General features: G+C 38.3%; 1 long non-coding RNA gene across 1 annotated transcript; it reads left to right on the top strand.

The window, feature by feature from the left end:
* Nucleotides 1-2,064: 2,064 nt before the first annotated feature.
* LOC114161515 (uncharacterized) lies at nucleotides 2,065-25,862 on the top strand. Its single transcript, XR_003599031.1, has 3 exons — nucleotides 2,065-2,220; nucleotides 2,299-2,399; nucleotides 25,144-25,862. It is a non-coding gene; the product is annotated as an uncharacterized LOC114161515 (long non-coding RNA).
* Nucleotides 25,863-26,515: the final 653 nt, after the last annotated feature.

Raw genomic sequence — 26,515 nt, 5'->3', positions numbered from 1 at the left:
ACATTTAGATGACTTTTAACTTTCAGTGATGCTCCTCATTTCACCATAGACTTAATTTAATTTCTTAGCCTCGTGGCTACAAAAAAACATATTTGCAAGGCCTATAAATAGTTATTTGGAGTCAAAATGTCAACATTGATGAGGTGAAAAGACCTAAATTCAAAAGAAGGCCACAGACAAAAGGAAGAAGGGGGAAACACATCCCTTAAACAAATGGAAGCTCAGAGCACAAGACTAGTGCAGATGGTGAGGCAGGAGCAAAAAGAGGATGTGACAGTAAATTAAAGCACCCTGGGAAAATGAGCACTGGATGGGAGGATTATTGAGTCAATACAGGTGTGCTATTACAATCTGGAGCAGATGTTGAAACAGAAAGGCAGGGAACCGAGGAAACCGAGGACATCACAACGTAGACAAAAAAAAAAAAAACTCAACTCAACTGAACAAGCAAGAGCTTTAAAAGATGTGCAATTAACAAAATCTGACAGAAAACATTAAGATAGCACCAAACCCTGGATAAAAATAGAAACTGAGACCCTAGCAATTATAGCTGCATCTGCTACGTTCAATAAATGTCAAATAATCCCAAAGAAATCTGCTTTTGTTTTGACCATATCCAGTAACTTAGCAACATTAAGAGGGAACCTGTTTCTGGTTGGACCTCCTCGATTTGGCGTTTACTAGAAAAACCAGGGTGCTAATTTGGGTTTTATATCATAAAAATCAGCATTAAAAACTGATTTAACATTAAAAAACAGCATGTTCAGCTTTTTTTTAAAGCTAAAAACAAGTCACTTTGACATAATGCTTAAGGAGAATGTGAAAATACAGAGAGAACAGAAACTGCAGACCTTTCAAATTTCAGTGGATCATTCATCCATAACAAATTGAGCAATTTGTTTTCTTATGCTACACATACAAAAAAAATAATACCTACATCCATACATGGTGGGCAAATGCATTTAAGGGAAAAGCATATTTAACAGAAAAAAAAAATAAAAATACTATCTGCATTAAATTTGCTCCTACTTGGAAATTGTCAACAGCAGGATCAACTTCAGCTTATATGAGTAATAAGTAATAGGATTAGTACAGTGAGTTACCACCAGAGCATGAAGCTGTCAGCTAGATTACAAAATGCTGGGTTGATTATACTTAAGTGGCCCTATGTAGACGTCTCCACAAGGACAGGTCGGAAAAACAGAAATCCTGATTCAAGACTTCACTTTCACCCTCAAAACGCTTACATACAAGTCAGTGGGTTTGGGTTAACGCTAGTTTAAAATAATAGGGAGGCAGGAGTTGCTCAAATAACCATTCCCCAGAACCATTTCAACTCTGACATTTATGTGGTAAAGTCAGAATTTGATAGAACATGAAAGTATGAATCTAGCAGGGCTTGTGGTGGCAAAGTAATTTTTTTTGCACAAAAACATGCTCCCTTTTTATTGAAAAAAAAAAAAGATTTTGGGCAAAAAAAAGAAAAAAGAAAGACGTAGGCCATTATTTTGGGAAATTGACTAAATATCAAACTCCATATTCCACCTATTTGCTGACACTGGACTCAATTATACACCATTTACAATAAGTAAGCACAATACGGGAAAGTGTCAGTATTGTGAAGAATTTCAAAATATAGATATGATTTTAGTATGTTGGAGATATGAGACAGATAGGAGGATAATGTTGGGGGAATTTAGAAAAAATAAAGAAACATTTAATTTAATCATTATACTACAGGGAAATTCTGAAAGTATCAGAATTCAAATAGTAATTAGGATTTTTGAAGAACAAAGTTCTCCAAAAAACTTTTTTTTTTTTGGAGAACTGGTTCTGGTTGGACCTCCTCGATTTGCCGTTTACTAGAAAAACGGGTTATTAAGGGTTGTTAAGGGTTTTGTTAACCCTTAACAAAAGGGTTAACAAAACATCATCAGATATTAACCGTGTAAAACAAACATTGAGCCACACTCCACACCAGTAGGTGGCGGTAATCCACCAATCCTTTCTTGCTAATCGCCAATAAAACTTAAGTGTCTCCTCATGTCCGCCCACATTACAGACGCGTTCAACTTGGCTAGAACCGAACCAGACATTAACCAGCTGGAGTGAGACTTTGACAATGGACAAGGAGCGTCCAAGAGCTTGAACTTGGGGAGAATGAGAACCTTTAGCTGTACTTTTAGTGTTTTAAAAGCCAAGAATCCAGCAGGTGCTCAGGTAAGACTTTACTCTGCATTACTCTCCTGGAGCCCAGTGAGCCCAAGACTCACTTCTACCTGTTTGGTCGGCCGTCAGGTGTTGAGGGGCTCGTCGTCACAATATGAATCCAACCAGACGATGGGTAGCTTGTGAGAACAACCATCTCAGCTCCAACCCTTTTCCTGAGGAAGCAGAAAGTAAGCAACACAATCGCTCCAAAACATGACAAAGACTAGTATTTTAAATACCTGTACTAATGTTTTGGATATTAGTTTACTGTTCTTATCTTAGTTTGGAGTTTTGAGGTTCTCATGATTTATTTCTTCCAACATTTTTGTTGTTTCCCTGTTGTGACGTCAGCCTCCCTCGGTTGCTTCTAGCCAGTTAATTAGTCTCACCTGGTGCCATCCCATAATTTGTCCCGTTACTACTTCTTCTTCTTTGTGATTTTTATTGGCGGGTGACATCTAACGTTAAGATGTATTATCGCCATCTACTGTGCTGGAGTGTGGACCAGAGCATCTCCCCCAATCTAAATTCTTACATATAATCCTGTTACCTTCAAAAATTTAATAACCGCTTTATTTATTTTATGTTTAACTAGTATCTTATTAAGTTTTTTGTCCCGTTACAGAAATGTTTTCATGCTTCTTTCCTTTCTTTCTTCTTCTTCTCTTATGGCAGTTGGCAATCAATGTTTAGATGTGCATTACTGCCATCTACTGGAACGAAGTGTGCGCTACATTAGGTTGTTTTTTTCTTTTTGTCTTTGTACATTTTTGGATTTGGTTCTTTGAACCTCTTCAATATGCGTTGGTCAAAATCAATGTGTGCTGGTGAATGTAAAATCTCAACATCTTGTTTCATTGACTTTTATTTCTTTGTAGGCCTAGCAAAAAAATAGAGGTTTAAAAATGTGTACATGTGTAAATAAAAATTCAGGACTTTATTTCCCTGTAAGACGTGTGCATACTGGGTGTTGGTTCAGTCGGCTTTAGTCCAGAAAGATCAGCTTGGTGACAGCTGAATAAAATAAGACAAAATATGGTTCAAATATTAATGACACTGGGCTTCTGGCAGGTCTTTAGGCTGCCAATGCTGGAGGGAAAAAAAACCCAGACTCGCACAGCTGGTGGTTTCTTTTCCCAAATATGACCTTCAGCAGGCGCCAGGGCAGTTGTTAGTTGCGGAGGGTCCCTGGATGAGAAACAGCTTCTCCTGAGGCCAAAATGGTGTATCCCTCTCAGTGGGTCGGGAGTGAGTTGCAGCCTCAAGCAGAGAACATGTCCTTTAGAGTCTTGCTCACTAGCGCCAGAATAAAGCAGGTGATCCACAAGTGGACGGGATGCAGCAGTGATGTGCATATGGTATGAGATCATGTGGAGCCAGGAGGAAAAACATCCCGTCCAGCCATCGATCTACGTTGAAGCCTTCATATATCATTGTTACTTTGAGTGAATAAGTAAGCAAAAAGAGGATAAATGGGGTTAGTCCTTTTGCTCCAGGACCCTGGGAGGACATCTGGATGCCACTGTGACCCAACCCCTGATGAACTGCTGAGAACCGACTGATGGGAGAGTAATTGGTGCTTTCAGACGTTGCACCATTGCAGCTGCCGTCTGGCAACTTTAAAGCTGCAAGCATGCAACTTTTATAAAAAGTGTTTTTTTTGTTTTGTTTTGTTTTTCCCCACATTCTTTAAAACTGTCACAATCTTGAGACAGTACAGTATGAAGCAGATCATCTGTGGAAAAATCAGGACATAAACAACTTCACTTTCTTAATACCGTCATAGTGATCATCATACATTTCTGTCAGTTAATTTTGGGTTTATCGCCCAGATAAACCCAAGTCTTTAAAAAAAAAAAAGATGTTCTGTTGCAATATGAGTAACAGAACTAAGTTTGGTCTTTATTTTATTTCCCTCTTCTATTTATCTTCTTCTGATGGTCCTAAATCAAATTATTTTTACAGAATGATTTGTTTTGCAGAGCCAATGCACAGAGAAGCTGTTTTTACCTAGCAATTTGCTAACCTTTTACCATTTTCCCTCTTGCTCTCGCATTTGTCCTGAAGGTACCCAGCATTCACAAAATAATTACTGTAATTTGCAAACTAATTTGCATTTACTAGCTGTGCAGCGACCAAAAAACCACAATGTGTCACGGAAACCTGGGAGATGTTTGGAGGTTAACGTAAGTTTATCTCATCAGAATATGCCGGCGTTACTGCGTGTTGATTTTCTTTCCCTTCTTTTTATCACTGTAGGCTACAATATGTGTTCTCAGCCGCGTTGCTCCAAGTATTTCAGCGAAGCATGCAGCAAGTCTTGACAAATTCAGCCAAGAATGCAGGAAGCGCGACTTGAAAAGTGGGGAAAGCGTTAAGCGAGGTTAAGATGAGAGGGACGTGACGGAGGCGAGTGCAAAATATCAAATGTAAATTGTTGCTTTGATCACAAAACACCTAACAGAGAGAGCTAAACATCACAGACTTAATGATGTACGAGAAGTGTAATTTCGCTTTAAAGAGTGCTGGCTGGTTTTCACTTGAGTATGCTGTTTTGCACCGAGGGTGTCAGTCTGTCTGTGCCCTGCAGCCTCGAAACAACACCGGTGACTTTTAATTGGTCTCCGTGTCATGGAATCAGAATGCACAGGCTGCTCTCAGCCCTTTAATTCTCCACTGGTTTGAAGGAGCCAGACAAAAAAAAAAAAAATCTTAAGAAGTTTCATTTTTCATGAACTCGTGGAGATGTAAATGAGTGAGGTTGGGGGGTGAATGAGTCATTGCAGATATTTCTTTTTCTGACTTCAGAAGCTTTTTCCTCATAATATTTCAAATGCCCTGTAATCACCACAGCGAGGATTGTTTTTTTAATTTTAATTTTTTACTGAGGACTAACGGGTTAACTGAAGCCTGCAGGATAAAACTTTTGCACGATCTTGCAAATGTTTTGTGGGATTTCCACGAATTTGTGGAAGGATCTCGAACCTTATAATCTCCATCAATAAGTGGAGTTCTTGTAGTCTGTTTGAGTGATTGTTGGTGATTTAAAGGTGGATCTTTTCATGCACAAAAACTCAAATATAAATATATGATGTAATTTATTTAAATTTAAATATAAGACAACTATAAGTTGAGGTGTTAGAAAATACAATTTCAAAAGAGGATTCAATTAAGCGAAACACAAAGCTATGTATTAAGAATATGCGTCTATTAGATTGCCGTGTACTAAATTTGGCCTCCTACTTCTTTTTCCTAATTTTAATTAAGTCATATTGGAAAAAATTGAGCATGAACAGCCAGTTTAAGATAAAAAAAAATCAAAGTGTGTTTGAAGGCAAGTTCGCACACTGAATTCAGGATTTTGTGATGTGAGAGCAGAAATTATGTTTGCATTAGTCAGCTTCTGACTGTTATGGTTTTCCCAAAATTATATTGATCTTATAGATTTTTAAAAAAATTTTTCACAAATTAGATGCGGTTCAGATTCGGATCAGTGAATCATGTTACTTTTTGAAATTTTTTCGTCTATCTCATGTTGCCAGTTTCTATTTTTGTAACATGTTGCTTCTACAGGTCAGGCAGTAATCAGGTGTGGTGAGCGAAACTAAAACAGAATTATAGTGAATACATGTAAGACCTTCTAGAAAAGTTTTACAGAATTTTCTAATTATTCTGCAGGTTAACCCTTGGCCCTTGATTTTTTTTTAATTTATTTATTTATTTTGCTTAGGATTTGTTTGTGGTCAACTCATGAAACCTTGCTGAATGGATTTTATTTTTTTGCCCTGACAGCAAGGGAAAACGGAGGTCTCCCCGATCTGAAATGGAGAAGACATCAGATGTCAGGGTTCGGAAAGCGCGAACGAGCTGACCTCTCACCCTTTACAAGAGGCATGCGGCTTGTTGAGACAAGAAACGGTGAGAAACGGAGCCCGGAGGTAATGGGAGGGCCTCGGTGGTTAAAACATGTCACGGAGCAGACATTGCACCTGCGGGAAAGGAGATTTAGCAGTTAATACGACATGACTTTCATACCACAACAAAAAAGTAAAAATTGTCGGGTTATGACATGTTTTATGTTTTTGTGGAATTGGACCAGCTCTAGCCAGGGTCACAACATTTCTGTTCATATAACAAACGGAGCAGGCAGCATGTAAACAGCCAAGACTGCAAACATTTCAAACAAGCCCCAATTCTCACAATTCTCACAATTATCTTTGGGCAAAAAAATTCCTTAGAAGTGTAAATCTGGGAAAACCACTGGTGGAGTCCTTCTACGTCCGTCAAAGGATTCAGGTTTAAAGAAACCAAGATTTACGAACCAAGCTGGAGAAGTCTTCTTTTAAAGCTTCCCTCCCCAGACGTATTTTAGGAAGCATAAAGACACAAATGTAAGGTGCCCCTTTTCGTTCCCATTATCCCAGAAGAAAAGATGAAAATCAATAATTTTTTTAAAATTTTTTTATGAGGCCCACAAAGTTTTCTGACGTGCTGCAAAACACGTAGCGTTTCCATTTCTCCACTTCACACCACTCGTGGCGCACCGGAATTGGTTTCTTTGTCTGCAGACGGTTTTAACTCCTCGCAGACGGCGAACACAAAGACTCGTCGGCGTGTAATTGTGCAAACAGCCTCCTAGTTTCAAACTCATCACTGTGGAGGTCAGCGCAAAAAGTGAAGTTATGTTTTTCTTCCTCGCCGAGCTTACAGACGGATCGCTTTGTAATTCTGCACTATTGAAAAATATTACATTTAATTCTTCTGGATCACATTCACATGCCACATTTAGTCCAGTTAAAGAGAAGAAGCATGCTTTTATGGTTCAGGAGCAATACAGTGATGGCTGAAGGACATCTTGGTTATTGGACTCTGATGGTGAAGTTGAGGACTTTACATTTTGTTTTTGTGCCTCTGGGCATGTTGCTGTGTTGCTGTCTTTATAAACCAAGATGGAGAGCGTCTCTGTGCTTTTGTTTGTTACTCCAGGCTCAGGTTTGCGAAACACGGCTGTTTCATGTGCACAGAAAGGTTTGAAATCATCTGCGTGGGGCAATGCGCTGGCTTTGCTTGAGGAATGTTTAATTTAGCTGGCTTAAAAAGTGTAGGAAGTCGGAATTTTTGTTAAGCGAATTCTCTTTCAGCATTTGCTTATCTAACACATGAATATCAATCAATCAATCAAATTCTATTTATATAGCACATTTCAGCAGCAAGGCATTTCAAAGTGCTTTACATCATAACAAACACAAAAATACAAAGTCATGCAACATAGAATCAACAATTAAAACATGACATTAAGACCAGTGCCATCGTTAAATTTGTAATTGATTAAGATTCAAAAGCAACTCTAAACAGGTGGGTTTTTAGTCGAGATTTAATGGAAGTCAGTGTTTCAGCTGTTTTAGAGTTTTCTGGAAGTTTGTTCCAAATTTGTGGTGCATAGAAGCTGAAAGCTGCTTCTCCTCGTTTTCGGTTCTGGGGATGCAGAGCAGAGCAGAACCAGAAGACCTGAGAGGTCTGGAAGGTTGATACAATAAAAGCAGATCTTTAATGTATTGTGGTGCTAAGCCGTTCACTGATTTATAAACTAACAGTATTTTAAAGTCTATTCTTTGAGCTACAGGGAGCCAGTGGAGGGACTTTAAAACTGGTGTTATGTGCTCTATCTTCCTGGTTTTAGTGAGAACGCGAGCAGCAGCATTCTGGATCAGCTGCAGCTGTTTGATTGATTTGTTGGACAGACCTGTGAAGACGCTGTTGCAGAAATCAATGCAACTAATGATGAATGCATGGATGAGTTTCTCTAGATCTGGCTGAGACATTAGTCCTTTAATGTTCTTCAGGTGATAGAAGGCCGACTTTGTAACTGTCTTTATGTGGCTCTGGGGGTTCAGGTCAGAGTCCATCACTACTCCCAGGTTTCAGGCCTGATCGCTGGTTTTAGTTGTAATAGCTGAAGCGAATATGAGCAACATCCCATTCTTAATCCTCTGGCTGTAATGTAGTCAAAATTAGAACATCGCCTAAAAGTGCATTAGTTCAGGTAAAATAAATCAAGTGTATTGATTTGTTGTTCATGAGATGAAAAATGAAAGTGGAACAGTCATTTTATAGAGATTCATGACACGCAGTGGAAAATATTTCAAGGTTTTATATTTTTTTTCTATCTAAATGATTATCTTACAAGTAAAAACCCAAAATTTGATGTTTCAGAATAATCACCACACTATTAGATTTGATGTCTCGTTTTTTCGGAATCCCTTCAGTGTGAACAATTTGATCGACAGCAGACTGCATGTGGTGTTTGGTTGATGGATTTACGTCACTGGGTGAACGAAGGTGAAAAAGTCAATTGCTTTGTGACGGAAGAGTGCATAAAGCATCAAATGAATGAGGCAACGACCAAATATGACGAGAGATTTTGGAGAAACTGGCCAAATTAAAAAAACTCCTTGCAAAGGAAAAGTTTTACTTTTTTACCAAACATGTAACCCTTTTTCTTTGCAGATTTTTTTTAATGTTTCAGTAGAAAGAATTCAAATGCAAGCGTTCCTCTTAGTGTGGATAATATTTTAGTTGTATAACGTTAAAGTTATACAACAACATTACACCATACATAGCTGAACATTTATCGGGTTTTTCGGTTTGTTTTTTAGTTAATTTTTAAAAACTAAATGTTTTTTTTTTTTATAATAGCCTTTTTCTTGTTCCAGACTGAATTATCAAAAATCCCATAATGACATGAAAAGATTACGCTTTGATTGAGTTGAAGCGAACCTTTCTTGCGTAGTTTGTAAACCAAGACCATTTCCGTTTCTACCTGTTCCAACTTAAGTGTAAGAACAAACTGAAAACTAAATTGCTTCGTCTCTTATCTCGTCAATCAGTTCATTCGTAGTCTATCTTACTATCTAACCTATTTATCTAATAAAAAAAATCAATGTACTAGCAGTTGTTTTCTATTATCTTTGATAGAAAGCTTTCTACTTTCATGTGTAGGTTTTGCATCATGTTCTCGCATGTCTCTCTAGAGACAAATAAAAAAATTCACCACAGTGACGACTTGTCTTGTGGCAAATCCCCTGCTGACTTTATCACAGGCAGTGGGCAAAGTCTGAATCTGATTCTGCTGCTGTTGTGCCCGTATTCATTTGTGGAAAAAATATGTATCAAGCCGAGCCCTTTCTCTCGCAAAAATAAAAATTGCAAGCTAGGAAAATCACATTGGTAGAGAACTGAATGAACTTCGTTGTGTAAATTATTTATTTATTTTTTCGTCTTTTTTTTCATTCAGCACTGAAGGAAAACTTCCTGTGGAGGCTTTTGCTGAAGTTCTGGATTCAATGCCTCTTTTATTGCACTCCCATCTAATTTAAGTTGGGTTTTTAAACTTTTTCCCAACCGTGTTTAACAAGCGCTCGCCTCCAAATGAGAATATTTGTGGATTATGCTTAAATAACATCTGACTGGATTCAATTTGGCGGCGTTTTGCGTTGTTTGGGGTCAGTTTGTTCAAACGGGGAGCCTAATGACTCATCATTTGAAAATGAAACTTAATTGAGTCCATCTCTTCAACACTGATTGATGGAATAAATGTTTCATGCTCTCCAGAGAGCTGAGCACCTGGAGTACACCAATGTGACTAAGAGTAACCCCGCTGTGGAAATGCCTAAGTCTTATTTGAAAATGTAAAATTTTTGTCTCTTCACTGAAAATTTGCGGTCATTCTTTGGCTCAAGAGGAGGAGATCAAGTGTATTGATTTGTTGTTCATGAGCGATCAAAGGCGAGAGCACAAGATGAAAAGGCTGGAGATTTACAGTTCAGTCCAGAGCAAGTTGCCTTTCACAAGATGGCGGCTTAAACAGCTGGAAAGAAACGAGTGTTTTGCTGTTTTTAAAAACTTTTTTTAAATTCCTAATGCCATAAATAACATTTATTGTTTATGAATGCTAGCAGTTCACTAGGGTCGACCGCACAGACAGTGAAAAGCTATGTTTTGGAAGTCTAAGGCACGGTGCCTTAATAGCATTTTGCTATTACCTTAGTTTGGCTAGCGTTTAGCTTTTAAGAAAACTGGGCATATTAGCACATTTTATAGTGCTTAGCGGCAAGAAAGACAGGGAAGGAAAACGTCAGTAAACTTGAGAATAAACATAAAGCACTGCATTCACTGGCCTCTTTGTACCCAATCAGCTTGAAGGATTAAAATAAAGACACAAAAAACACCTCTTAAATTTTTTATGCGAAGCTAATTTATACATCAGTTTCTTTCCTGAAACACTTCCTCTTCCTCCTCTTGGAACGTCTTCGATGGAGTACATTGTGGGATTAGTAATCCTTATGCCAACTTCCTGTCCTTCCTGGCTGGAGGCACATCAACTTCATCTGATGAGCACTTTCAGCCGGATAAAGCACAATGTCTCAAAGTTTAAATCGTCTCAGACTGGTTTCTTGAACATGATGAGGTTACATAATGTCGATAAATAAGAGTTAACAAATCTGCAGTAACTTTTTTATGCTAGCATGCTTTAATGGGCTGTAATCTCTGTTTTGTTTCCAACACCCTGTTGGAGTTACGTCACAAATTAAGGCAGTTCTGAAGGTGAAACGGCATTCAACCAGGTGCTAGCAAGGTGCACCTTGAAAAATACGCACACATCTTTAACTAGAAATTACTCTTGCGTCACTTTCTGAATTGCAGTCGATTCAGGGTGTTGATGCAGATCTGTAAACTCATCTCAGACAAGCACAAGATACCAGATGGATGGATTAAAAAAAAAATTTGGTGAGAATTTTTCACCGTCAAATCGAGCTTTATTATAGATCCATACTTACCGAGAGCCTTAACTAGGGGGAGAAAGCACCTTTTTTTAGATGATGTAAAATTAGAAGTTGACTCATGGGAAAGGGATTGTGCTTCAAACCCCTCAGATTAGCTGTGAAGCTGGAGAGTGAAATGTTTCTTCTGAACATGAAAGGGAACCAGGATGCAGTTCGTTAAGAGTAATGAGACATTTTAGCAAGTGCCACATTTCGCTTTTTGCCCCCACAAATGAAGAGATTGAAGTTTTGTTTTTTACTTTACAGAAATGACAGCTCTGATGAAGTTAAACTAAGGCCATATTTTCCAAAAACATCGTTTGAAAGTGATGAACATTTTATGATTTCTTTAAAAAATTGATGGGGATTTTCAAAGCATCTTTTTTCTCTTTTTACTAAACATGCTTTTAAATATGGGTGACATTTCGCAGGGAGTGCATCTTAATGATGTCTTAACACATCATTTTAACTGAATACACACAAATGAAAGGACAAATAGCTTTATATCAAGGACTATCTCTGGTATTTTGGTTGAAATGGCGCATTATAAGTTAGTGGGACACGCAGGTTATTTAAGGCATGTGAACGGGCTACTTATGCTGCTCAGTTTACTGATTTGTTGTCCTCTGAGCAGTTGCCAAGGCGTCCGGAAGATGAATGAAGGAAACGTGATTTATTCCTGCGAGTAACGGACAACAGGTATACGAAGATTTAAAGAGGCTGTCTAATTAGAGGTAGAGATAGGCAATCCTTCTCATTATCAGTCCATACAGACATCCAACGAGAAAACAGGGTTGACAAGGTTGAGTAATTGCTTTACCCCTGTGTGTCCCACAAGCACGGCTGCAACAGTATGCAATGGGAGTACCGATTCCCCAAATGAACCACAAACGAGGCGAAATACTTCATTTATAAAGCAAAATATGAAACTACTGATTAATATTGGCTTTTAATTATACTATATAAATTGTTTTCTTCTTAATTTTTAGTTTCCATGTATACCAATGTGATACTGGCGAGTTATACAACTTTGTTGTTATGCATTACTTCACATTGAATGCTCTTAGTTTGGCTAGAATGGAGGCATCGTACAACTATTTGATTCTATTAAGCAAGTGATCAATTCAAAAACTCTCTTTAAAGTTATAAGATGAGTAAATATTGTACAAGTTACAGAAAATGAACAAGTTATATGACATATGAAGTCTCTGTCCAAATTTTTGATCCGAGTCATTCAAGATGATCGATGACTTATCTCAATTGCAGTCACAATTTCACCATTTCATCAATATTACCGTATAGTAATTCACAAGTAACGTTCTGGGTGCTAGAGTTTCTGTTTTTCTTGAACACATCTGATATTTTGTCTCAACTTTAATTTGTGCAGTTACTATGGAGCCCCTAAGACAGGGGAGGGCAATCCTGGTCCTCGAGGGCCGGTGTCCTGCAACTCTTAGACGTCTCCCTGGTCCAACACACTTGAATCCAACAGCTGAATCCCCTCCTAAGTGCAGTCAAGTTCTCCAGACTCCTGCTAATGACCTCATTATTTGACTCAGGTGTGTTGAAGTAGAGATGCATCTAAAGGTGGCAGGAGACCGGCCCTCAACGCCTGGAGTTGCCCACCCCTGAAGTAAGAGGACATGGAGAGAAAAAAAAAAATAGAAATCCCGATTATTTTTCTCGAGATCCCGACTTACTTTCTTGAGATCCAAAAGGTCAGAGACGTAATGAAATAATCACAGCGATGGAGGACACACGGGGGAGGTTTATAGGTTTTTATTTCAAGCGTGGGCTTGCGTATAAATATATCAGATAATTGCTTGACAGAAGGTTTTTATATCGGTGCAATATGTGGCATAATGCTACAATATCTGAATTTCTAACTATAAATGTTTGCAAGAATGAAACTACCAGACATGGAAAACATTTTTATTGAAACAAAATTAAACACAGACATCTAATCCCCAAAAACTCTTCTTTTTTTTTTTTTTTTTTTGCACATTAATACGTTGTCTGGTAGTCTTCAAATGTGGCTCACTGGTCAAAATGTGTCCACCGAACTGCACAGGTCACTGCACCTGAAATGACAGGTAAAGCTTCTTAATATAGGTCAGAAGCAGCTGTACATATACACAGCTTTAATCACTCTTAATAACAACATGCTCTGTTTAGCACGGTTTAATAAAGAAAGTATTGTTAAACCAAAATATTTAAGAGGCAAAATGGCTCACAAAAACAATGTATTTTGTTCACTTGGTTGACCCCAAGCAATGAGACTTTCTTGTTTACAGTTTGGTAACTACAGACTACACTAAAGCGTTTTCAACCGCCTGTCCTGTAAACTTTAAAACATGAAGTCACAGAGCAACTTGAGGAAAGCTAATTATAAATAACTTAAATAGAGCTTTCTGTAATCTTCAACAAAATAAAACGGATGGAATTTCCACAGGCAGGATGTATCGATAAGGGAGCTGCTGAGTATGCAACAGGCGACGTGACATCTGCACTGAAACCAGGGAGGACGGATAGGTGGGCGGCACAGACGGTCAGAACAGCGCAGGATCTCGAGAAAATAGGTCGGGACATTTTTTTTTTCTCCATGTCCCCTTTGGGGCTCCGTAAGTTACAACATGGGGTTAAAGATTAAAGGGGTCAGCTAAGAGATTAAAACCTTTGACCCCAGTGACTTAAATTGAGGTGTTTTGAGGGTGACAGTTAAGGGCTCAAAGAAGCTACTGCAACGTCCTGACAATGTGTCGCGTAAAGCTTTGTCCTGATTTCTGAAAATGTTTCTGAAACCAAAACAGACATAAGAAACTTACACGTTGCTCCTTCTGAGTCTTGAAGTGCTGGGCTAATGTTAGCATAGTCACTCTGTTTTAATGTCATCATTTGGTTAGTAACACATTTTGACTTTCTGTCATCTAAGCCATGTCTGGATATGGCTTAGATTTCTGAAACAGTTCCACTATTTCAGAAATGTAATGTTTTGAACTTCCGAATAATAAACTAGCTAGCATTTCAGTGACACTGCAACAACACGCATCTGTTGAGTTTAGGCAGGGTCTCCCTCCCGTATTTAGCAGTGATTGGGACCCAAATCTAATTTTTAACTTAACCTTTATTTAACCAAGAAAAACTCTTTGAGAACAAACATTTCTCTTCAAAGAATGTCCAGGGCATGGCAGAGAGTGGTACAAAATCCACTTACATAATCAGCATTTTCAACAAATTCGGTTAGGCAAAACAACTACAGACAGATGTAGCTGCCTCGGTCAAAAGCAGAACCACAACGGCAGCATTGGGTCCAAAATGTTACACTTCTCATTTCTCTACTTTTTTGTTTTTTCTTCCAAGCAGTCAGACTTTTCTCTGCAAATGAGATTTGTTTAAACATGAGCAAGTGGAAAGCAAAAGAAGAAATGTCAGCCCTGGAAAATAATCTACCGTACAGATCCATTCATTAGATTAAAATATGATTGAAAAGTCCATTTATTTCTGTAACTTCATTCACAAAGTGAAACGCATTATATAAATTAATTAGACACACACTGTTTGGAAGCTTTTTATTCTTGTTCCTTATGATTTTTTGGTCCATTTATAAGACATCCAACCAATAATTTTGTTTTTAAATACTGAAGTGTAGGCTTGATAATAAAAATATGTTTAATACCTGCTTGAAAATGATTTTCAAAAGGTTGTTTTAATCTCACAGCAGAGCTCCATCGGAAGTCGTGTTATAATTTATTGAATGACTGTAAATTAAAATTGAAAAAAAATATATCTTCACAAACACATCTGGAAAAATGTGCATTGTTTTTAAGCTAGCACATTTTTTAAGTGACTATTTTTGTTGGCAGAGCTGTAAAGATAAAAAAAAAAAAGTACTTATTTTGTATGAGCATCTGTTATGCAACTATACATCACTTCAGTTTAAGAGTTTTTTTACACCTAACTGATTCATTGCTCAAACTTCTGTGTTTTGAAGGGGAAAAATCATTCCTCTGAAATTAATCAGCTACCAGACATGAAACGGCGGCCAAAGCTCCAGAAAATATTTTGAAAGACCTTCAAAAACCCTGAAGGACATTTTCTATTAAAAATGAATGAAATGAAAATATACATGCATACATTTTTTAGTGTTTTAAAAATACGTTTTTATGCAGTTCATGAGCTCTCTGGAAACACAAGTCCATTTGATTCTGCTCTTTGGCACCGTGAATGATTAAAATATTTGGTTTTATTAACTGCAAGAGGGGTTTTGAATGTCATTCCACGCTGAAAACGTTACTGAGCAGAAAAACGGTGGGAAGTGTTTTGCCTGGTGGGGAGAAAATAAAGAGGTCAAGACCACCGGCTCGCTCCTGATATGACTGTCTGGGACCAGGGAGCCTGCTCATGAATGCCTGATGATGCTCAAACTAGCTGCCTGTATTCAGTAATAAAGTCTCTCTGTTTTTGTTACATCATCAGTTTACTCCCCCGATTCTAAGCGCTGCCAGTCTCCACTGCAGCCTTTACTTTTGAGACCCAGTAGTTTTATTTCTTTTATGTTTTATTTCTATCTGGTGAGTCGAGGCTGAAATGCACAAAGGCTTTGGAGAAAACCGAAACCAGACGATATGGGGTGCGCATCGATCCGATTTTAATATCTGTATCGGTCCCGATATTGAACGAAATTCTAGATCAGGTATCTGTGAATAATTACCGGTTTCAGTTTCACTGTGCGGTCCCGTTGACGCGGCCTCCGCTTTGACAGCGCGCCACGTCGGATGTGGGACGGCGCTCGTCCTTGACCGCACAGACCAAACAGTCCGCTTTTTTTAAAACACGCAGTGTTTAGCAGCTTGTGACGCAGACGCATCATTGACAAAAATCAGAGGCAACATGCCGCTCGCTGTGATGGATCACTCGTCTCCGGCAAGTTTCAAATCTCCTTAAGTTTATTTTTGTAGCACACTGAAAATGAATGGAAAATAATGGCTGCCAAGACGATGGGAAATCAATCTACAATCTGGTGGTTTGCTCTGGAGAATAGCCATTGATGCAAAGTGCGCCTGATTTGTAGCTAATGAGCTGGAAGATGCAGAACTACCATTATGATTCTTTAAGAGACTGTCTGATCGTACGATTTGAGCAGATGAAAGTTATTGAGCAGATGCGGGATTAGCAGTCGACGTTAAATATTTTTTTTGCGGCGTGCACGCTAACAGGTGTGGAAGTTTTAAAAGGGGGTATAAGAAACTCATCAACCATTAGACGAGCCCAGCCCTGCCTCCAGCACCTAATCCTATTTTGCTTTGCAAATGCATTCACTTGCACCTAATTGCAGCAGCAGCAGGCAGCCAGAGTGGATAAAGATGCACATTTAGTTGATTGTTAGAGCTGCTTTGACCCTGCATGATTATTAAGGTTAATCAGGCTGAATTACCGACTAACACAATAAGTAAAACAATAAATAAATAAAAAATTGGTAAGTAACAAGACGATGGTTTCGATTTACAAGCGTAAAGTGGCAAAGAGCTTTTGATGGCTATCTAAAAATTATTTTCTGTCATAACGAAAGGCTTAAAATAGGACAGTCTTTTTATAGGGGCTCCGTGTTCCTTTTCCTGTTTTTCCCTTTTTTTTTTTTTGAAGCCACTCTGACATTTACATGGTTGACTCAGACACTGCAGAAACTTTCTCTGCAATGCGTGATAAGCCGCACCTCCTGATTCAGCCTGACAGCAGTCCGACAAGCTAATAATGGTTCGCAGAGACACTTGCAGCCTCTTAAATGTTTTCCATTTCAGTAATATGAAGCCTGTTCCTTAATGGCAAGACAAAACGAGTTTGTCTGTGGAAATGTTTCTTGTCAGATTTTTTATTTATTTATTTATTTTGTAGCTATGAAAGCCACAGCAACACAACAACAAGGACACACAAAAAAACCGTCTAGCTGTAAAGCTGCTCTACAGAGTGTTTTTATATTAAGTCTTGAACAGAGCATTGTATTTAATCTGAAAGCTTTTACTTTCAAAGATCCATGCACAAAAAAGTCAGTTGCTTCTGCAGCTCGCATAACCTCAGATGTACCTCATCACCTTCTAACCAGTGAGCGAAACATGTTATTGTTCAGAATTTAGACGCATGCGTCTAAGAGTAGGGCAGGGGAAGCTCCAGAAGTGAATGCATGTCACCTAGCTCCTTAGAGCAAAGGCTAGTTCCTCTAAAGAACAAGTTACATCGTTTTGCATCTTTCCTTCCTTTTTAATTGTGTCTGGGTTGAGATAATTACACTGATCCACATGACAAAAATTGGGCAGTGTGTGAAAAAGCATGAAATGAAAAGGGAGGCAGCTTAAAATCAGTCTGTGGAAAACTGATGCTAGACTTTGGCCTGAGTCCACAGCAAAAACAGGACAAGCCGTAACGGCAAAGTGTCCAGCTCAGATTTTGATCATGAAGTGATGATTTTGAGGGTTGTTTTAAACATTGAGGAGAAGAAATTTAGAGAGCAGGAACTTGGAGACCTAAATAACTGCCACTCTACGGAGGAAATTAAAAGCTCTCTGTCCAAACCAAAGGCGTGTGATTCTCCAGAGTGCTGAATCACCGCTTTGGATACAAACTGGCCTACAAAACTCTTACATTTTGGCAGTAGATGGATGGATGCAGTAATTTATGCCACATTTGTTCCTCTGATGAGGACAGAGGTTGTCCTGCTAACCACTGTGTCTGAAGAATAGCCTGCTTTGTTACTGATACTATCATGTTTCTGATCGTATTGTTGTTATTTTAGCTGAGGCCTGATCCGTCTCATCTGGGTCGCCCGAGTGAGGGTGCATGACGTTTTAACCCAAACACCCAGTTGACCGATACATTTTTAAAAATTATTTCTACTGTTTTGTGTTACCATAACTTTATTTTTTTTTTTAAAACATTGCACTTGTTTATGTTACTTAACTTTTCTCTTCCTAAAAATCTATATTTATCCAGCGTTTTCTTACTAATGAACATGACTGGGCTTGCACAGTTTCTCATTTCTTATTGTTGATTGATTTATCTCATTCTTCCAATTTTTTAAATCTGTGTTATTTCTTGACTTGTTAGTTCAGTTGGTATCTGATCTACACAGGAAAGTCGTTTTTAAAAGCTTATTATGGTGCAAAAAGCCACCTGAACTCTTTAAAGCATGTCCATATTGTTTGGGTCTTGATAGTTGATTCAAGCTAATGCTATGTTAAGCTAATGCTACATATAGCTAATGCTATGTTAAATTAATGCTACATCAAGCTAAAGCTACAAATGCGGTGGACTGAAGTCAGAATGCAGTTGAACACTAATTTGGTTTCATTTGGTTTAGAAAAAGACAAAAACAATCTGAATACACAGCGAAGCATTGGCTGGAGCTAACCACTTAAGCTAAGTGATTCCATCCATGAATTTAAAATGACATGTGGACATCCTCACTCATTATATACAGACTCGAACAGTAAAAATTGCTGTAAAATGAGCATTTTGGTTGATTGGCTGCTGACTCTGCTCAAACTGCTCTAGCTGTGGAACAGCTGCGTTGTGTTGTTTTCTCCTTTTAATCAAAATGTCTGCGGTTTCATGATACTGGGGCCAAAAAGTTCTTCCAGCATGTTTTCTGGTAGGTCAGTAGAAATCTGTTCTTTTCACCTGTTTACTTCCACAGAGCTCAACCACATTTCCTACCACTGCACTTCATTGTAGCTTAAGTCTCTCATCAGTCTGACATCCATTTGACACATTCCCACTAAAAAAGGTCTTTATCAAAAAGAAGGTCTGTTTTCCCTGTACAACATCTGCCCTTCAGATACAGACGACACGACTTCATTCCTGGTTTAAGAGACGCATGGCTGCAAAATCTTTAAAAAAAGAAAACATTTGATTTTTTTTAAAAGAAATGGAATGAAATACTGCAATTATTGATGTTTCATATATCTTATAGCTCTAATATATTTGCCATGGTTGCCACACTTCTATATCCTTCTTAAAATATAAATATATATATATAATCATTGTCATTCAAATAAGATGTCTTTCACACAAGTTATTATTTGTCAAAATAGTTTAAAAGAGTTTCTGGCACAAACCACAAGGCTAATTTATCATTGACAGCATGTGTGGGATCTGTTTTTTTGGGTCTTTTTTTTTTTTTTTTTCTATTGATATTATGTAATCAAATACCCTGTGGAGGACTTGTTCCTTGTAAAAAGAGCAAACTCAAATATGTACAATTTTTTTTTTCCATAGTAAAATTAAACAAATTCATCCATAAATCATCATCATAGCTTCAAACTGTTTATCCATCTCCAACCAACCAGGGAGATGGAGAGAAGAAAAAAAAAATTAAAGGCTCGAGGAATCTGCTCTTTTTTATAAACTCTGAAGGAAAGGAAACTTTGTAGACAGACAAAATGAAACGATGTAGATTTCTATTTGTAACTTTAACCACAACATTCTTCAAAAAAAAGTTGCAGAAGTACATTTTTAGAAGCAGTTGCAAGATGTCATGATGAAAAAATGTAGAAACAGTTAATTTTAGGACATTTATACAAAAAGTTAAAAAGTAATCATTGTTTCTGATATAATTACTAGTGCCACAATCAGTAGTGTTGCATTATAAAAAAAAACAACTTTGTGCATTTGTTTAATGCAAGAAACATGACAACAGTTTCCTCTCCACACCAATTTATTCAAACATTAAGGACAGGATTAATTGGTAGCACAAAATCCTTCTTCTTCTTCTATACACAGCTTCAGGCAGAGAATAAGGCAGCCATTTGTCACATTATTCCATACAATGAGGTGTAAACTAAATTATGACCGATCAATCGTCTCTGCCCCTTTGAATCGTCTTTGACGCATTATATTATCGATTAATATAATTACGGACATATAAAGGGTCACTTTTTTGAGAAAGCAGGACTCCGTGTGTGTGTGTTTTTCTAAATGTGTGCTCGTCTGTGTGTGATTGTGCATGTTGGGGGGGGTTTTCTTGCCAGTTTTATCAGGTCTGGCTCCAGCACTCGACCTTGCAGTCGGTATCAGTAAGCCGCCTGTCACACTGACCCAGACGCTGACAATAGCCTCTTAAATCACTGCCCAGATAGTATTCACACCCCCGTCTCATGTTACGACTGTTCCCGCTAAAAATATCCTAAACTTTCAGAATTTAACAAAACTTTTTGAAAAAATTTTTAATCTTAAATTTTTCAGAAAGTCTAGGATCTTCTCCCTCGTTTCGAAATTTGGAAATTTATCTTGAAGTCCTGTGTACAGTCCAATAATCCATTGGGCTCCAACACAGGCCACTCAATTTATTTTTCTCTCTCTCTCTCTTTTACCTTTAGCTACTCTTCAAAATGGCAAAGACAAGAAAACATGCCATTTAAAAAATTGGATTTATAAGTCAGTCAGCGGGAAAATAACATCTCCCATAAATTGCCCACATTTAAAGTCAGAGCAGTAATTAAAATGTTTGGGGGGGAAAAAAAGAGAAGAGAGGTCACGGTTCTTTCAGTGTGAAACGCTTTGGGACTTTTTATACGTCTTTACCAGGGGAGCCTATTAAAAAATGGGGGTTACTGTATGCAGGTTTTAATCTCGCCAAGCAACCTTTAAAGGTAAGATAACACGACAGAAACCAAAAAAAGTGACATTTAGCAGGAGTTGAACTTTCTTTTTTTCTTTTCTCTTTTCTTCTTGTGTGGTTTCACCATCTAAGAAAAGCAGTAAAGACCAGAAAATTTAAAAAAAACCAAATGCATATTTGCTACTTTCTCCCTAAAGAATACTATTTTAAGAGTCTGTTATCTTGGTTTGCAACATATGGGGGGCTCCACCAAGTCGCAGGAATTTTCAAAGTAATTTTAGGAGTGCAAAAATCTTCTTTTTAATCTGCACCAGCGCACGATAATCTACTACATTCTTCTGTAGTCAGTCATACAACATATGACATTTCCAGAAAACACTTTTTTCTGTTTTAAAATAGATGTGGGTATATTTAAAAAAAAAAAAAAAAAAAACAAGCCATCAGCAGGTGCAATATTTTGTGTAGTACTAAACATAAATGTATGTAAAAATAGAGTGACGAATAAAAACATCACATTTTAGGAACATATATTTGCCCTTGGTGCAAATAGATTAACCTCCACCAACTGCGTCCAGAAAAGACTTTGCTGTGACTCCGCTTTGATATTTTATTCTGATGATCCTCAATAAGAAAAGAAGGAAAAAAATCACCAGTTCCACCAGATTGCATTCACACACTGAATGAAGCAGTTTACTAATCTCCATATGAAATACGCACAACAAAAGAGGAAAATTAACTGGAAAGCAGGATTGTATAGAAGGGAAGTACAGAGAACAGGCAGCAGAGCAAGAACATGTCAGACTCCTCTGTGGGCATCATGGGAGTTCATATTGAAGGCTGGTTTTTTTTATATACCAAGAATTAACAAGAAAAAAAAATCCATAATCAGCTACTGATTTAATTTCATGTTTATTTCCCAAACAGGATCCGACCGAGAAGTTCAATCAAACTGACAGTTTTTGATCAAAAAGCTCATTCATGTGCACAGCATTCATTAAAAAATATTGTTTGGGAATTAGTTGGTTATATTCGTGAATAAATTCGTAGCGATTTGTGTGTGGCACAACCAGAAACGAGACAACAGTAGAGGGGAGCAGGGGGGACCGAGAAGCGGGCGCAACTCCCAAGTTTTTTACTCATTTGCAGGTTGCAAATGAGTAAAAACAAAGAAGTGAAGAAAATTCTAGAAAGACTGGAAAACAAAAACTGAGCAACTTCAAACGGCCTCTCACCAAGGAAAGGGTCAGTGCGGTGTTTATTTTACATCAGGTTCTGCCATTTCAACTTTCTTTCTGCGACGACCTGTCGCGCCATCCTTCATACCCAATAGATCGTGTACTCCATTTTTCTTTAACATAAAAAAGTACTGCTGGACCAGTGGTTTTATGTTTTCTTTGTTTTTTATTTCATCCCCCAGTCAGTCAGATGATGCCTACCCATCCTGACCCTGGTTCTGATGGAGGTCACTTCCTGATAAAAATGAAATATTTCCTCCATTGTTGCCAGGCGTTGGCTCAGGACGAGGGGTCGACTCAGTACAATCGGCTTAACGTCCTCGAATAAAAACAATTTCAATCACATTATTAGCCGACTCCGCTCGTACTTAAATTGCTCTTCGTTTACACCGGTGGATCTGATGACGAAGTGATCGGCTTGGAATTAAAGGAATTGATTTCATCAGACTCTGATCTGAACAGGGATTTAGTGCTGATATAAGGTATTAACGTACACTGCATAGAAATAACTTCTCCCCTCTATCATTAAATCTATCCAAGACTTTCCTGTTTAGGGCCAGGGCTGTATTAGAAATACATTATTTTGATTTGTAAAGTAAGAGAATAGTGAAAAACGTAATTCTGCTTGTATACATTACCGCAATAGATCGTAGAATTGCCTTTTAAGCTGAATGAGTGCATGACTTGGTGTCCTTCCAGAAGCTTTTCACAGCAGTTTGATAGACGTTTTTCCCATTCCCGCCAACAGAACCAGTGTTGCATGGATAATCAGGCCTGTAGATGGTACTCGTTGCCTTAATCGTACCTTACTTGTTACTTACCTCACTCCTTGTCATCCGTTCTTGCAGTCAGTTCCTCCGTTGGTGATCTCGTACTATTTTGCCACCTTCTTTACTTCACAATGGGGATGCGTTCTAACTTTTTGAGGGTAATGGCTTCTCCTGGTAGAAGCAGCATTTCAGGACAGGACATGTTATATAATGGATGATACGTTAACGGTTTCAGCCAGCCTGCTTTCACTTTCACATCAAGTCACATTCGTCTTTGGGAGACAGAACTCATTTCCTTCTTAAAACAGTGGGATGGCTGGTTGTTCTCGTGGTCTTAATAATTATTAGAATCAGTGTTTGAAAAGATGAGCATGGCACCTTTAGACACTTGCAGGTTATGCCCAATGGTGAACCAAACTCGTAGAAGTCCACAGTCTTCTCCCCATGTTGATCCTGGTTCTGATGGGTCCTGATGGAGCTTACTTTTTGTTAAAATGAAATTTCCTTTGCTTGGCTAATTTATTCAGATTTTTTTGTAAGATGTCACAAAATGAAGCATTAAGTTTCAGGTCCTTCCACCCATTAGTTTCGTCAGAACTCTTTTCTTCCCCATCTTAATTTCCAAGCTCTGTTCTGACTTCTTGTGTTGCTTTTGAAGTAATGGCTTCTTACTCCAGGAGCGGCATTTCAGCTCATGTCTGTACAGAACATGTTTCACTGAAAATGATTAAAGTCCTTTTTACTCCTTTCAGCCAGCCTTATTTCACTTTCACTCCAGGGTTGCTGTTTCACCTCAGGTCACATCCATCTTTGGGATATTTCTTAAACTATAATGATTATGCCCATAGTTTTAATACTTTGCTGTAAGGGGGGGAATAACGTGGCACATTTAGGCATCAGTAGATTATCCCCTTCTACAAACCAAGCCTGTGGAGGTCTTCATTTTTCATTCTTCATTTTCATTAAGATGTCACAAAAAAGCATTATGTTTCAGGTGTTGCCTGGAAATAGATTTGCACACATTTCAAAATCAGATCTTTTGAATCATGAATGTGAATGTTTAGTTTCAACCGTATATAACTTCATGAGTCAAACCGGTTTGGCAAGTCACTTGAGATAAGATTTATTTGTCATTGTCATCAACAGATTACGAGATTGAGATTTGCTCGACTCGGAGTTAAGATGCAGGTTATGTGTATATACGTAATATACAAAGATAAAGAAATAAATAGTACAAAATGAGAAATAAATAGACATCAGAAGATGGTTGCAGTGCCTGGAGGTGTCGCAACAGAATTTACATTTTTAACAAAGTGGTGTCAAGAGCAGAAGTTCTTATGCCTTTGAATTTAGTGCCATGATTGCCATCGGGTAAAAACTGTTTTTTAGGCGATTTGTCCTGGTTTTTATTGCTCTGTATCTCTTGCCTGATGGCAGCAGCTGGAAGAGACCATGGCCGGGGTGTGAAGAGTCATTTAAAATGTCCAAAACTTTCTTGTGGAGCCTGGAAGTGTAAATCTGTTCCATAGTGGGGAGGGGGCAGCCTGTGGTTCTCTCTGATGGCCTAACAACCCTCTGGAGCGCCTTCTTGTCCGCAGATGTGCTACTGCCGTACCAGACACACAGACTGTACGTGAGCAGTGATGAATTCAGTTACAATGCTATGACATATAAAAAAAAAAACAAAGTAAACAAAGTAAAAAGTAAAAGTGTTTTGAATTAAAGAGGGACTTTGACATGGGCTTAAGTTCCACATTAAGCTGTTTCCAGAAGTCTTTCATCAGCCAATAGCTATAACATCAGTCCTAATTTCCATTCCCCTGGAGGCTCTGTCTCAGGAGCCTTCATTGCTTTCATTTAATAATTTCCCCCATTTTTATTGTGTGAACTTGGACAGATACTAATTTTACAAATGTGGCATCTTTTTTCCACTACTCAATTCTGAATAGGAGGATTTTTTTTGTTTCATTTCACTTTTTTATTTGTACAGAAACACAGTAGATGGAAATGTTTAGGAATTCCCATTTTTCTTTCATTTCATTCATTTTAAATCCTCCTGTCCGTGCCTCTCTAGTGTGGTTAAATTCAAAATACAAGGCTTTCGGTATGCACAGGCAGAAACCTGTGCTCCGACCTCACCGTTGCCTTTATGGCCTCAGGCTGGTTTCAGAGCAGCTTCCCTCCTTTCAGTCCAAAAAAAAAACCAACAAAAAAAAACAAAACAATGACAGACATCATGATCCGTCCTGCTCCCGAGTCACCGCTCTTCCTCTCTGCAGCCGCAGCAGCTGCATTGTCATGAACACGGCATGAGGCGGTCAGAAACAGAGCCGATTGTTATGGTAACATCTGTTTGTTTGGAGATGGGGATGTGAATGTGGGAGGGGTTAATTGCACTGTTATAGAGGGTGACCACCAGTAGCACATTAATGCTCCAGATAAAGCCCGCAGGCACCGGAAAGATAAAGTCATTACATGTTTTGTTTTGTTTTCAGGCTGGTGCTCATGTCCTGAGCCGGCAGCGGACCCTTCAGGGCGACGGCACTCCAGCTCCTCCGCATTCCGGAGTCGGGAAGGCTTTACTCGTTCCTCCTCCACAGGTCAGCCGACTGTTTGAAGAGCTCTAATCAGATCTACGTGCTGGGCCTGTCGAGGGCAGGGCTGGATTTGCATTGTTTTCTGAAACAATAGCTGCCTTTACGGGAGCAGAGTGAGGTGCAAGGTGCTGCTTCCGCACCCTGCAAACGAGGAGCTGCGAAGTGAGTAAGGTTCATCTGAGAGTCATTTTCAGAACAACAGCAGAGCAGATTTGTCTTCCAAAAGGACACATTCTCCTCTAAGCACTTTGTCACATTACAGCTAGTGCTGGAGCAATTAATTGGATTAATTGGTTTACAGAAATTATTGACAACTACTGTAGTTGGCGATTAATCGTTGAAGCTGGGGTATGTAACTTTTCTAGAAAATGTGTTTTCACTGTTTTGCGACAGTATGGAATGAGACGGATGATCCGTGGAAAAATGTAGTTCTCCTGTCTTCTCCCATTGCTAAATAGAAACAACCAATCAGAGTCAGGATGCAGGTTTTGGCGCTGTCTATCACAAACTCTTGTGGCGCTGCTAACATACGCTTTTATTTTTGATTTCAGGCATTTTAGATTGATTTGAGGTTCATTGCAGAAAATGAATCATGCTTTAAAGATTTTTGCTCTCGGAAAAATCAAAAAAACCTCCATTAGTCAGAAAAAAAATACATAAAACTATTATTATTATTATTGAAAATGTAACAAGACTGCAAGCAAGTCTGTTTTTTTTTCTGCAAGCAGTGAAAGCTTTGCTAAAATAAATGCAACTAATTCAATCAAATAAATGGCAGGGTATCATTAATGCACGCTGCGTGTTTGCATACGAGAGTGACTGTCGCCACATTCGAGGCCTAAGCAGGAACTGTGAGCAGCGGTGCATTCAGGAATCTGACAGCCCCGCAGAATAAGAAACAAATCCTATTTTCTGAGAGACTCAAAAAGCAAAAATATTCAGAGGGGCTTTCAGTTTCAGAGCCACATGTGTTTAACTTCGTTACTGCAAAGTATTCTCATTGGATATGGGGGCATTTTAATTTGGATACTCATATTTATTTCATAAAAAAAAGAAAAAGTGATCCTCTCTAATTTCTGGTAGATAAATGACTTATTATTCTGGAGCAGAAATGAAAAACGGAACACCATATTCCGTGTCCACTCTCGTCGTCGGTATTTTATTAGGTTATCAAGCTGTTACCTCTAAAGAAAACCTTGGACCAACTTTGTAAAAATGAAAATGATTTCATTTAGGTTTCATAAAATGTTTGCATTACTCATTTAAATTC

Source organism: Xiphophorus couchianus, chromosome 18 (genome assembly GCF_001444195.1).
Source record: "Xiphophorus couchianus chromosome 18, X_couchianus-1.0, whole genome shotgun sequence".
Classification (NCBI taxonomy): domain Eukaryota; kingdom Metazoa; phylum Chordata; class Actinopteri; order Cyprinodontiformes; family Poeciliidae; genus Xiphophorus; species Xiphophorus couchianus.
The sequence above is the reverse complement of the archived record's forward strand: the minus strand, read 5'-3'. Positions and strand labels throughout refer to the sequence as shown.